Here is a 9,041-nt window from a genome sequence, read left to right as displayed (position 1 = left end):
AATGCTTATGATTAGATTTAAATAAATTTAAATTTTTAGTGTGCCGGATTAAAAAAAATAAATAATAATTTTTGGCTAGCTATTTTGTCACCGGCTAATTTAATTATGAGTGGACACTGCCATCGCTCTTTCTTCATGGGAATTTGGATTATGGAATTCATCTCTCATTTCAGCTTTTTGGTGAGCCCGGCCTCTATTTCCACGGTGGACCAGGCAATTCCCCGGCATCCCGAGTATCAAGAGACATCTGGGATTCTCAAGATGCCCGTTGTATAATTTAAACCTATGAAGCCTCGTTGTTCTCAGCGAACGCTACGACTCTGTGCCCCGCTGTCCACAACTCCACACCCATTATCCCTAAAATAAGAAGAGAATAACGCCTCGTATTTGTGTAAGAAGAGGAGGAGGAGGAGGAAGAGGCCTGGGGCTGGAAAGAAGGGGATGTCTCCGTTGTTCCTCCCTCCAGGTGTTGGGTTTCCCATCCTTCGTCGGAGCCCCATCCGGAACCCAGCCCGAAAAAGATGGGGACTCATCAGAATCCCCTTCCTCCCTCGTTGCAATCTCCATCTGGAGAAAACAACATCTCGAACAAAAACAAAGCAAACGACAGGATCCAAAAGAAGAACACCAAATCTAAAGTACCTGGATATATCGATCCGCATTCTCCTCCTCCCCATTTGCCGGGCTCTCAGAAATGATACACCGAGCATTGGTGTTGGTGAAAGTAAGACGTTAAAAAATTGCACCGTTAAGCCGGAAGCGGAGGAAGAAAAGAAGGGAGAGTAGAATGTTCAAAGACATCCAACGCATCAAGGCGTGGGAGTCCACCGTCCGGAGGACGCACCAGAAGCATCAGCCGTCGGCGCGGCGGCGCAGCCTCGTCCTCCCCCCCGTGTCGGCCTCCCCCACCGCCGCCGACGTCGACGACGCCGATGATCTCGATGACCCCACCCTCCACCACGCCGAGCGCCTCCTCCCCAACGGGGACTTCTACACCGGCCAGTGGCACAACAACCTCCCCCACGGCACCGGCAAGTACCTATGGACGGACGGCTGCATGTACGAAGGCGAATGGCGCCACGGCAAGACCATGGGGAAAGGCAAGTTCAGCTGGCCCTCCGGCGCCACCTACGAAGGCGAGTTCAAGTCCGGCTTCATGGATGGCTTCGGCACCTACACCGGCTCCCTTGGGGACACCTACCGCGGCTCCTGGTCCATGAATCTCAAGCACGGCCAGGGCAAGAAGTCCTACGCCAACGGCGACTACTACGACGGCGAGTGGCGCTCCGGCCTCCAGGACGGCCACGGTCGCTATACTTGGAAGAATGGCAACGAGTACGTCGGCGAGTGGCGCGCCGGCGTCATCCACGGCCGCGGCACCCTCGTCTGGGTCAACGGCAACCGCTACGACGGCGGGTGGGAGGACGGCTTCCCGAAAGGCAACGGAAGCTTCCGCTGGGCCGACGGCAGCCTCTACGTTGGGTACTGGAGTGAGGAGAACGACGGCATCCAGCAGAAGGGCGTTTACTACCCGTCGCCCGCCGCCACTTCGCCGACGGCTCGGGATCCTCATGCTGCGTTTGCGGCCGACCTCGGCGATTGCAAGGTTTGCCCGGGCGAGACGGTGTCGATTCTCCCGTCGCAGAAGACGCCGAACTGGTTGGGAATGGAGGAGAATTTCCTACAGAAGCAGGCCGTATGGAGGCAGTCCAAGTCGAACGACGGCCGGCCGAGAAGGCGGGCGTCGGCCGACACGGCCGGGACCGGTGAGACGCCCAAGAGGACTAATGGGCACAACAATAGCATCATCGGCGCTGCCGGCAGTTGGGAGGCGGATGGGGATTATAATTGTGATGCAGAGGAAGGTAGTGTGGCCAGGGGGAGAGGGGCGTCCAGCGACGGGGCTAATGACTTCATGGGAGGGCTTAGCCTGGAGGAAACGGAGTCGACGGGAACGGGGAGGTGGTTGCCAATAAAGTGGCCGCCACCGGAGGTGAAGAAGCAGGGGGAGACTATCTCCAAGGGGCACAAGAATTATGACCTCATGCTCAATCTCCAGCTTGGGATCAGGTATCCTGCTTTCTCTGCTGTAATCTCTGGCTTCTATGGAGGTTTTGGTTGTGGCCCCAGCAAATGATGCATGGAAAGAGAAATATAAATGCTCTGCTAACTAATTACCTCCTATTGATCTCTAGTTTTGTTTATATTGTGAAATTATCTTTTTGCAAAATGGTGGCTTACGCCACCAATTGTTTCATTAGGTATAAAATGATTGCTTGGAAAAACAGGGTAGGGCCCCCTCAACACACCACAATGATGGATGACTTCATGGTTGCAGGCCTCATTCAGCCCTAAACCCACAAATAAGACACAGAAAATGAGACAGCTAAACAATATAGAACAAGACAGTCCTAGATATAACACTTCTTCGTTTCATTGTGAATTTTTGAAAAATATGATATATCTTTACCATTTTCATATTTTTGTCATCCTTTCCTTTAGTCTGCATCTAGTTTTAGGTTATGTATTTTTATAGACAACGACTGATTTTTTAGTTTGTGTGATCTGGGAAGAATGGATCTGACGGTTGTTCAAGTTATGAATCCACAAAACTGGAAAACAAAAATCATGTATCAAGAGTTGGATTATGGCTTTATAGACCCACTGTTTTACAACCATGGTAGAGTCTATGGTACTCGGATTCCATAGACTCCTATGTCCATGTCCATGCAACAACAGATCCATGCATCCGGCAGCTACACTTGGATTCCTTCTCTTTTTTTTTTTGAGAAAAACATTGGGACAGATCACCACACATTTTATAAGAGTAACGCTTGGAGTCTTATGTAAATGTGGATTGGTCTTCCATGTGATATTCTTCATGCACATAATGATTTTAAAAATATAAAAAGAATATAAACTTGCAATGTAGTGGGTAGTGGGAAGGTTCAGTAAGCATGCCATGCATTACTATACCTATCTGTCATGTTTAGTATTTGCAAAAATAATAGATTTTCTTCCCTTAAATTTCTTCTCTTTAACTGAGAACTCCTCTGCATAATCTATGTTAAGAGTCCTTTCTTTTGGTGTTGAGCTGATTATGTGGTGTCCTTCAGCAATGGTTTAGTTATCAAGAACTATTTGAAATATTAGCTATGTGAATGTTTATGCTCTTCTAAGTCTGATCATCTTAGCTAGTATTTTACTTTGTCTTGGCATTTTAGACATGCAGTAGGAAGGCCAGCTCAACCTACATCACTTGATCTGAAAGCATCAGCCTTTGACCCAAAGGAAAAGGTATGGACAAGATTTCCTCCTGAAGGAACAAAACAGACTCCTCCGCACCAGTCTTGTGATTTTAAGTGGAAGGATTACTGCCCATTGGTTTTCAGGTTTGCCCAAGAATATGTTTGCTCAACTTGTATCCAATATCCAGCTTATTTCATGCAGGCTTGATAACCCCATTTTCTGCATTGGATCTTCAGGACGCTGCGCAAACTTTTTAAGGTTGATCCGGGTGATTATATGATCTCTATCTGCGGAAATGATGCCCTTCGGGAACTATCATCTCCTGGGAAAAGTGGAAGCTTCTTTTACCTAACCAATGATGATAAGTACATGATAAAGACCATGAAGAAATCTGAAGTAAAAGTGAGATTTTGCCCCTATATGTCACTCTGAATCGAAGAAAGACTACCATTTCCTGATCTGTCTCGATGCATCCTGTTTTATGATACAGGTGCTTCTGAGGATGCTCCCAGCCTACTATAATCATGTCCGGGCTTTTGAAAGTACTTTAGTTACCAAGTTTTTTGGCTTGCACTGTGTCAAATTAACTGGGGCTACCCAAAGGAAGGTTAGATCATCATGTTGAAGTCAAAGATTAGTAAGGGTAAGTCTCATAGTAAATTATGTTTCATAGCCTTTAACTTCTTTGGTAAAAATGAATCAGGTACGCTTTGTAATTATGGGAAATCTCTTCTGCACTGAGTATGCAATTCATAGGCGCTTCGATCTCAAAGGGTCTTCCCATGGCCGTACAACTGATAAGCCTGAGGAAGAAATTGATGCAAACACTACTTTGAAAGACCTTGACCTTAATTTTATATTCCGACTGCAAAAATCTTGGTTTCAGGATTTCCACAGGTAATTATGCTGTTCCATTTCTATATGTTCCAGTCTTGGAACGACAAATACTTTGCCTTATTTGACAATTTTTTTAAACTCAGTCAGTTTGGAATTGCATTCTCATTTAATGCATACTTCTTTCGCAGGCAAGTAGATAGAGACCTCGAGCTTCTCGAGCAGGAAAGGATTATGGATTATAGTCTTTTGGTGGGTGTTCATTTTAGAGAAGTATCCCAAGACATGCTCCCTACTGAAGGTCAATTTGAAATGAAGCAATCCTTTCAAATTTCCTTGTGATTTTTCAGCTTTGTGGCTCAGGAGTTCCATTTATTTCGGTTACAGGTAGTGGTGATAATGACAACACAAGTGAAGCAACTCCCCGCCTTTCAAGAGCAGACATGGATCAGTTTCTTTGTGATCCAACCAGGTATGACGCAAAAAAATGTTGACTTTGTTAACTTTGTTCTTTATGCATGGATTCGATTCTTAGTGAAAGTATTCAGAATTCATAGAGTGATAAACCATTCACAGACTTCACTCATTCAAAAATTTGTTGAAGGGCACAGGATAGTATCACATGGAGTCTGAACAGATAGATGGAGGTCATGTGGACAGATGCATCAGAAGTGCATCTAATCTACTTGATCTAACTATAAGCAACTAACATCGACTTGATCTAATTTTATGTGGACAAATGCAACATGTACTTGTGTCACCATACACTCAATAAAGTTTAATTCAGTACAGTTATGTTACTTGTTTTTGTTGATTTTCTTGGTCAAAGCGACCATCTTCAACTTATTCATTGTTGCTTTTTGTAGGATATTTTCATTGGTACATTTAACTATGATTAGCTCATATACATCTAGCTTAACTAAACACTTGGTATAGATGATAGTCTGTTACTATGGGTCCTCACGGTTTATGAACTTGAGAGGTTTCATCATGACAAGTTAAATCTTTCTTTGAGAACCTCTTAAGGCTCTTATTGCTCCTTCTTTGAAGATGCTAGTTGGAGTAGTGCTCGGTTTAGTCATACAGATCATATTTAGCTTGATGAAGCTTGTGGTAGAATAATAACATGTGACCATGGCCCTCCTTACTTCGACAGGGTGCAAATATCTAAATTTTACCCTTTTAGATACTTTTTCAGACCCGATAGACTTGCCCATGGCTGCAAAGCCCGCCCATCCTTTTTCGAGATGAAAGCCCGGTCGGATTCACTTTCCCAGTCAGATCCATCCACGCTAGACTGACGATCGGGAACTCGATTGTTCCTCGGTTGAAAAGAGATGTCTTGAGCAATCAGACCCGTCAGAAGACGAAGACCAGATAACATTATAAGCATAATGGTCTATTCAAAGCCAATGTTCTGACCTCCTAACCTGAGGAAAATGGTTCTTTCCTTAACCTTAACGAGGAAAAGAACAATTCCTCCCTTGCTTCGAGCACCCAAACCTCGAGCACGAGGGGGACTGAAAGCAGCAAAGAACGAGGGAACAACCCTTTTTTTCCATCTGACTTTCTTTGTCCAGCAGACCAGGGATTTCTCGATTCAATGGAACTTTCTCTCTGGAGAGACTGCACCCAAAGGAATATCGAAAATTCGCGTGGCTGAAGCCCCCAAGTCTGTTAAACCGAAGAAAGATGCTCCTCGTAGGAATAATGGCACCAGAAATAATATTGTTTCCATAAAGTAGAGAACCAGAAACAGGTTCACGAATACCATCAATATCTACTGGAGGAGCAGCAATGAAGGCGATAATGAAAATTATTTCGTGGATTGGATTTCACTTGACTGTCTACGGCTCCATTGCGTGTGCTCGGGGTAGAAGTTTTGTATAAATGTTACTTCTTATAACATGGAACTACATCTATAAACCACAACTTGAGATTCATGGCACGGGCTAACTATGTACAGTAATTAATCAAATGGGGTTTGAATATGGGATTAGGGTTCTGAGGGTTGTTTCCTGATTAATTTGTTTTTGATGACCTGGTGTGAATTTTTTATTTCTATTTGTTGTTATAGGTTGATACACATGATTTGATATGGTTCTTTATTGTTGAAGGCTAAACCCATTTGGTTCAGATGCCAGTCATGGGATGAGGATTTTGAGGGATTGTCTACTAATTTCTTCATGTTCTTATGTCTATCGGATTATTTTGTCATAGATATATATTTTTTCTGTAGACTATAAAAGAAGTGCAATGTGAGAATCTTCTTTTACTTGGGTGAGGCTGACGTGGGCACTCTATCGGAACCATACGTGTATGAGGAAATTGAATAGTTAAAGCTTAAATAAATAGTATTACTGTTTCAACTAAATGATGGGTGGGACGAAAGGCTTCGATTTTTAGGAGAATGATGGGGCATAGTAAGTAGAGTTATTTGGTGAATACACATGCTGGTATCTGGTTTGCTGTGGATTGAACATTCATGGTGCCGTTTGAATGTTATGTTTCATTCTTAGTGCTCCTTGGTTAGTATGAACTTGAAGCTGTTTAGCAGATTATTAGCTATTGTTTGCAAAGGACTAAATTTTCATGTTTGGAAAACCTTTACTGATTCTATTGTTTAATTACCTATAAGCTGGCTTTAGCTCCACATTTTTATGCCAAAAGGCTTTCTTGTATATTTATGCCACATTTTTATATTCTAAGCTTCTGCCAGCTCAAAGCCTGGTATGAACATGGCCCAGCTTGATGGTTTTCTATCCATGGCCCATTACCAACCCCTTCTAGGATTTAATACTCACTACATCAATTGATTACCATAATAATGGATAATTTATGTATGTGACTAGATTTTGTGGTAATTTATCACATAAGCGACAAGTAATCTTTTAATTTACTTTGAAGAGCATGGTTAAAATTTTCACCTGTAACTCTAAAACCAAAACTGAGATTTCAGTCTTGACCAAAATCAATCCAAAATGAAGCCAGTTTTGGAATTTTTACTGAAAATAACTGAGGGTCAAATCGATTGTGTATGTGAATTCATGCTTGATTTCATATCATTTTGTCATTTCCGTCATTGCTGAAAATGGTACTCTAAATTAAACTTAGGATTCTGCAGATTGTTATGACTTGAAAGCATTGAATACTAGGCGAAGACTTTTGACAAAGATTTAGCTATCCTAAAATGCAAGTCTCATAGATATTTACATTTTCATGCTAATTTGTCATCAAAAAATGGAACAATATATTAATCTAAATATTTTTTTAACATTTTTTTGAAAAGAGTAATTTTTATTGTTTTAGTGCAAACCACTTAATTATACATCTAAATATCCAAAATAATATAATATTTCTAAAATAATGTCTAATAGTTCTTAGTTAATTTTTATTGGTATTTTATGATTTTTCTTAATTCGGATTCTTTTAATAATTTCCAAATTGCCTAAACTGGAGCTGAAACCATTTGAGACTACTGAATATGAAACCTACTTGGCCTTGGTGTTTGGCCAAAACTGAGAACTGAGACCGAGTTTTACTTTCTTGAAGACATACCGAATGACTGATTTGATTTTCTTTGTTCTATCATTCCAGTCTCCTCTTTGTCTGATTTATATCACACTGAATCTCAATTTAAAATCTTCTTTCAGTAAGGTATATTGGACAGTAGAATACTGAAGTTCCAAATAAAATGACTCTCACTTTGTTTCTTTTGAAATATTGTATGTGGACAATGCAGGTGGGCTACAATCAAACTTGGTGTAAACATGCCTGCTAGGGTTGAACGGATAGTGAGGACTGATGTTGAATCCCTGCTGATCGGGGAACCCACAGGGGAATTTTATGATGTGATATTGTTCTTTGGCATCATTGACATTCTCCAAGACTATGACATCAGCAAAAAGCTTGAACATGCCTACAAGTCCATCCAGTATGACCCAACATCAATATCAGCTGTTGACCCAAAGCAATACGCAAAGCGCTTTCGTGACTTCATATTCAGAGTATTCACAGACGACACCTAACTATACTTTTAGCCGAAAGGGCCACTGTCAGTTTTAGGAGATTCAGAAGGTCGTGGCAAAAGGATGGTCAGCCTGCAACTGTCTGCTCAGCTTCCTAGTATGTGTATAGTTTTTTTTTACCACTTTCGGAGAGTTGATGCTTCAACCATCATCACAGCCAATGGAGGATCGTTCGGTCTTCAGGAAGTGGATGTCTTGTAAGTCAGCATGGTTCACTCACTAATTGCATATGTTGATAGGTATTCACAATTTTAATGTTTATTGGCTCTAGTTATTTTTTATTTATATCTTCTATGATACAAATGAAAGTTTTACAAGGAAATAGCATGGAGTTGTAAATGCTAGTACCGGATTTTCAGTTGTGTATTGGATGTCATTCTTTTGTAACTACATTTTTTCCCTCAGAAGCTAATGAAGAATTTCTGGGGTTTTGGCAATAATGTCAATAAATGGTACAGGAGAAATGAATTATAACATTGTCTTTGTTCAATATTGTTTGACTTGTGGAATCAAGCAAGTGTTGATACAGTTCTTCTTTTTCTTTTGTTTCTCATGAAAATTTGCAGTTAATGAAATGGAAAATATGCTATTTGTCTCTGGTAAATAAAGGTGTTTGTGTTCACTCACTTTAATTCAAAATGGAAAAAAGCAATTTAACCTTGTCTGGTCATTTTAAATTTTCTATTTCTGGTCTATGCCTGTATCTAGGATCATACTGCTTTTTATTCTAGGATGGCCGGTCAATGTTGGGTGGGCATGCTAGTCTTATTATTGCTGCATTTTAGCCTGTAGATGCAGAAAAGGACTAACGACACTTGTCTTTTTTTTTTTTTTTTTTTTACTTAAACATATATTTAGTGTAAGCTATCGAGTCTAGAGGCTTGGTTATTAATTTAGGAATTAAGGGTGATTTATTTTCCCTTTTCCTAT

General features: G+C 41.3%; 1 pseudogene across 1 annotated transcript; it reads left to right on the top strand.

Moving 5' to 3' along the window:
* The first annotated feature begins 320 nt into the window (after positions 1–320).
* On the top strand, positions 321–8,561 carry LOC113461331 (phosphatidylinositol 4-phosphate 5-kinase 6-like; annotated as a pseudogene). Its single transcript, XR_016396250.1, has 7 exons — positions 321–2,070; positions 3,225–3,392; positions 3,486–3,856; positions 3,953–4,146; positions 4,275–4,384; positions 4,471–4,555; positions 7,826–8,561. The product of XR_016396250.1 is annotated as a phosphatidylinositol 4-phosphate 5-kinase 6-like (transcript).
* Positions 8,562–9,041: the final 480 nt, after the last annotated feature.

Source organism: Phoenix dactylifera, chromosome 8, assembly GCF_051530095.1.
Source record: "Phoenix dactylifera cultivar Ajwa chromosome 8, Ajwa_hap1_PhDact_Kaust_v1.1, whole genome shotgun sequence".
Taxonomy (NCBI): Eukaryota; Viridiplantae; Streptophyta; class Magnoliopsida; order Arecales; family Arecaceae; genus Phoenix; species Phoenix dactylifera.
The sequence above is the reverse complement of the archived record's forward strand: the minus strand, read 5'-3'. Positions and strand labels throughout refer to the sequence as shown.